Here is a 6,163-nt window from a genome sequence, read left to right as displayed (position 1 = left end):
TGTGTTTACGGTTAGTGATTCGAGACTGTACCGCCATCTTGCGGTGGTATTAGAGTTTGGAAAGGATGAAGAAGTTTGATTTGGATTAAGAGAGGTTTGTGCAAAACACGAGCATTGATTACTTACCAAATTATCATAGGACTATAAATTACATGTAATTGCAGTTAGAAATCCAGGTTAACTAGCTTTCTGTGCTGGGCATTCTTACAATCTTACAATTTTAAAATCCTTACAGTTTTATTTAAATTGTTTCTGAAAAGTCATTTAATTACTTGACTGAATACTAAATACCCACATAAATTTCAGCCCGTAAACAATAGAAATAGCACTCTAATATTGTCAAATGTGAGTTAAACAGTACCTTTAATTTTCCTTTAAAAACTTCAATTTTAAATTTAATGGATTCATAAAATGCAAGTTATATAAATAGTTTGTTAGTTTACTTTAAACAGTGACCCACAACAGATATGTGTATTTGGTTTTTTTCCTTTTGTATTTTTATTTTGACAATAGGAACTCGCAGTAAGCTGTAGCAACTGTTTATTTTTTGTGTGGCGCATCAACGCATGTGAAAGACACGAGAGATTTACTTCCTTCCTGATCGCGGACTCAGTAATTAAACTGACTACTGCGGTGGAAAGACGTAACTTCTTTGTCTCCTCGTGTTTTTGCACAGGTATCAATATTTTTCATAAAAATGTTTACTTTATTGGACATTTATAAATCGTTATAGGCCTATGTAGTGCAGACAGTTAGAGTGTGTGTGCGTGCGTGCGTGCGTGTATGTGTGCCAGTGTGTATAAACTGGAGTGTTTTAATTGATCAAAAGTTAGGAGAAATAGCTGAATAGTGTGTTTCCCTGTGTTTAATGCCTGATTTATGTTAAAAAGGATTAGGATAATGTTTTATCAGGTTGAAATATTATATTCATGATATAGGTTGTATTAATTGTTTAAGAGTGTTTTAAAAATACATTTATTGGTTTGCTATACTGCCATTTTGCTATAAATCACCATTTTGATTTAGTGTGTTCATGTGTACAAATAAATGGTATAAGATAAAATGATTCTATCCTAATGTAAGCTAAAATACTTACTTACGAAAGTCAGGTATTAAGACTTTCAGTGATTACTGATATTGTGATTTTTGTTGATACTTTTTTTTACTGTTTTGTTACTGTCAAACTACACACTTGCTATTATAAAATCTATGCAAGATTTTAAATGGATATTGATGGCACTTCATATCCGCTTTATGTAAATATATATATATATATATATATATATATATATATATATATATATATATATATATATATATATATATATAATTAAGTATACATTATATTTTTGCTCAAATGTGTATTCTACTGTGTGTGTGTGTGCGTGTGTGTGTGTGTGTGCGTGTGCGTGTGCGTGTGCGTGTGTGTGTGTGTGTGTGTGTGTGTGTGTGTGTGTGTGTGTGTGTGTGTGTGTGTTGAAAATCAGTAATAAACTGTCTGCTGTGGTGGAAAGACGTAACTTCTTTGTCGTCTCGTGTTTTTGCACAGTTTATACACTGATCCACTGTGCACAACGCCTGTGTATCATTGGCTGCTAGCCCACAGATCCCCTAGATCTGAGGCCGGTAACATAAACGGTATAATCATTAATTCATTTTCCTTCAGCTTAGTCTCTTTATTCAGAAGGGGTCGCCACAGCGAATGAACTGCCAACTTATCCAGCATATGTTTTACACAGCGGATGCCCTTCCAGCTGCAACCCAGTACTGGGAATCCATACACACTCATTCACACACATACACAACAGCCAATTTAGTTTATTCAATTCACCTATGCCGCATGTCTTTGGACTGTGGGGGAAACCGGAGCACCCAGAGGAAACCTACGCCAACCCTTGGAGAACATGCAAACTTCACACAGAAATGCCAACTGACCTAGCCGGTACTCGATCCAGCCACCTTCTTGTTGTAAAGCAACAATGCTAACCACTGAGTGTCGCCCACTGTATAATCAAATAAATAAATAAAAAACATATTTCATACATATCATTCATTGCATACATTTCATTATTTCTTAACCATGTGCAATTCTCAGACAAATAATTCCTTCTTTAGATAATCTGAGCTGATAAGTAAGAAATCTAAATTAAAATATATGTATAGTTGAAAAAAATATAAGTATTCTGCTAAATATATATTACTCTGCTTCTCTGAATGAACTTTTACAGAACAGTTGATTTTATGAACAGTTTTTAAGGCAACTATATTGAAAGTAACTGTAATTAAACTACCTAAAAACTAAAAGTAAACCCTTCTCTATTTTTTCAGTGGATTAAAAGTTGTTATTATTATTAACGTTATTATTAATATATTTTTTATTATTATAATTATTAGTAGTAGTAGTAGTATATCCTTTATTTTACCAGGAAAGACATATTGAGATTGAAAATCTATTTTACAAGAGTGTCCTGGCCAAGATAGGCAGTAAACGTGTCACAAAAAAAAAAAATAATAAATCAACAGTTAATATGCATTACACATTGAAAAACAAACTGTTTAAAACATCTGCAAGCCTGTTTCAATTTCTAAATCATTTATACTCTTTTTTTAAAAACCATTTAGTGAAATCAATTTTTTAAACTGCAACTTTGCATTAGCCCTCATGTGAATTCATAATTAGTTTAAAAATATTTCTTAGGTTTTATTTAACAGAAAGATATTACAACAAATTCTTATCAACTCATTTCTACTAATTCATTTATTTTGCCTTTATTAAAATATTTTGTCACACTTTATTTTGATGGTCCGTTTGCTAAATTTAAGTTACATTGCATTTACATGCCAACTAATTCTCAATAGATTATAAGTAGACTGTTAGGTTGGGGTTAGGGTTAGTGTAAGATGAAATGTACTTGCAAAGTTTCTTATAGTTAAATGTCTGCTGAAGAAGCAGTATCAACAGATATTAAGCAGACAGTCTACAAATACTCAAATGGTTCATCAAAATAAAGTGTTACCAAAAATTTTTCTTTGGTTTTTACCAAAATTTGTTTTTAAATTACATCTTTGTTTAAAATAAAAATCTGCTTTTATTTCAGGCAAAAAAGAGACTTTCTCCAGAAGAAAAAATATTATAGGAAATACTGTGAAAATTTCTTTGGACTGTTAACCGTCAATCTTTTTAATTGAAAAATAATTTTAATTTTACAGGAGTTACATACAGGAGTTAATAATTTTGACTTCAACTGTATGTATATATAAAACCTATTTAGTATTACATTACATTGTTGAAATGAGTTGGTTGGAAATGTTACTAATTCAGCTGTAAAATAGAAAGTCAATAGTTTAAATAGTTAAAGATTAAAATATATAATTTGTTTACCTGCAATGTGTCTGCAAACTGACATCATGGTACTGTGCACATGATGTTAAATTATTTAAATTTTGTATAAACTTTCTGAGGGATGTCATGTAAACAACATAAATATGTTATTTCAGCGGGTTGGTTGACAAACATGGAAAACGTACATTATTTGCATTAAGTATTATTAAGTATTCCAAGTTTGAAATATTTTTACTTAATGTCACTGGATATAATTAAGACATAGTACTTCAGGACATGTTCAGTAACTTGCATAATTTGTTGCACGTGCTCTAATTGCTTTTCCTCCTAGAGTAGGAAGCATGGACCCAAAATTAGCAAATATTTGGAAATACATACACACATCTATCTTTATATATATGTATATATATATATGTATATGTATATTCAAAGCTAAACAATGACATGCTGTATGATTTTAAGAAAGGAAATTTTAAAAACAAAACAAAAGGGATTTCTAACTTTGTGTGAACAATATATAATGATATTATTAACAATTAAGAGTATTACTGTAAAATTATTTTGAGCACTCCAATTACAAGTTGTTGGAATCTGATTACATAATCCAGAACCTACATACATTAGCCTACACATGATCTTTTTTAATTTTACTGTATCTGTTTAGAAGTGCTAGCTTTGAAATGATCAAAAAATAATATGTTTAATCAATATGTAGCCTAAGCCAGACAAGGATGGAATGATCAATGACAAATGTATCTTTGCCTTAATAAAATAAATGTCAAATTGTGACCAAAACATTGGCATAAACTAATTTTGCTTAAAATGAAAAACTATAACATTACAAAGAATCTACTTTTATTCTAAATTGCAACGGTGTATTATTTTTATTTTCGTGTTTTCATGTTTTGGTGTCTATTCAGACGAACAGGGGTGAAGTCAAATAAATGTCACGGAAAGTCACGCCATTATGATTACATCAAAAACTGGGAGGAACTTTTAAGTCTGAGCTCGTGAGGGACATGCCAGTTTCTTTTTCTGGGCAAACTAAAGTTGATCATAAAGAAACGCATTTGAAATTAGATTTCATATTACAACGATACTAATTGCTTTCCATTTTTCATTTTTAAATTAACTAATAGCTGCCTATTCTTGTCCATATACCGTTGGAAAGGACAGGATCTCTACAAAAGTGGATCTCTAATCGCTCGCCCCTTTGACCTGCTGTTTCTCAATCTCTTGTCATTTGAAAGCGCGCGGAAAAGATCTGTGCAAATGTCACGAAATATGTCTTATGACATCCGGATTTACTTAATGTTTCTAACGGTTTGCAATTACACGCCATGTTTTTTTTCATTCTGTTATATTTGCTCATTTTATTTTTTTCATTTAAATTTGTTGCGCATGTATACATAACATATTTTTTGAGAACAGTATTTAACCTAAACATTTAAGTTCAACTACTGTTTAGAAAACTTTAAACGATAACAATATTTTGTAACAAACACAATATTTTATATTCACCCACATTTTTTGCCACGCTCATTACTTTTGTCCTTCAAATGAAAATACCTTTTAATAGATATTTTTAACATATATAGGCCTAATTATTTTTAAATATTTTGAAATTTTAAATGATTCCGAAGATCCCTTAAACATAAATTTCTTGCCTTAAGTTCTTATGTTCTTTAGGGTGTTTTATTAGTATGTCAAACAAAATTGTCCCCAAACAATGATGTTCTTGATACAAACAAACAAACAAACATTTTGAGAAGACACTCGAAAAGTAAAAAAAAAACATATTTTGACCTTTTATGACCCAATGTTAGCCATTCTATAGGTTGAGTATAAGTCAATTGCTTTCTTGATTTTCATGAATTATTTATTTAATATTATTAGGCTAATAAATTAATATTATTAGGCTACAAATATGTTTAAAAAACACTTAGTTATGATTAAGCTTACTCTTTGAGTTCATAGTTGTATTTAGCATCAGAAAGTTTGGCGAAAATATATAAAGTCTTAAAAAACGTGTGAAATGAACAGTACAAAAATTGTAATAATGTTGGAGCATACAAAACATGCCATATTCTCACCATCACTTCGTAACACTTTACAATTTGTTGTCATTTTGTACACATGAAAAAACTACATAAAATGAACAAACAATTGAATACAATTACAGCATTTAAAGTTAATTCCTACATCCATACAATCACCGTATAAATCTCAATTTGTATTTGTTTAACTATGAATTAACAAATGTTAATAAATGAGACTTTCACTCAAAAAAATAATTGCTTTGCTTGTTCAAACTACTTATTTAAAATGAGCTGAAACAACACAATTCTTGTGATTTCATTGGGAAAACTTATTTTTTTATGTTCAATCCACATACATTTGTTAAAAGTGTTAAGTTAACTTAATCGATTTGTGTTTGGACACCATGAATGAATTGCCCTACATTTTTTACAGTGTTATACTATTTCTTGTCATTGTCTGTCAGAGAACGCCTTATGCGATGAGCCCATTTGTGTTGAGATATTATAACTGAACAATAATTGGGATAAATGATTCTGGGATCAATTAACCCTCATATGAGATAGTAATACATTTGCTAAAATAATATAGGCTAATTTACAAGACTATAAAAATAAAGTCAACAATCGGGGAAAAGGAAAGAAGTTGATTTTGAAATACTGTAACGGCAGCAAGGGTCAAGTAAAGACGAAACTTTAACCATCCTCTCCGCATCCACGTCCTAATGAAGAATCAGATGCGCCTTATTACAGGAACGTCACATGATTGTTGTATTAAATTAGA

Source organism: Danio aesculapii, chromosome 19, assembly GCF_903798145.1.
Source record: "Danio aesculapii chromosome 19, fDanAes4.1, whole genome shotgun sequence".
NCBI lineage: Eukaryota > Metazoa > Chordata > Actinopteri > Cypriniformes > Danionidae > Danio > Danio aesculapii.
The sequence above is the reverse complement of the archived record's forward strand: the minus strand, read 5'-3'. Positions refer to the sequence as shown.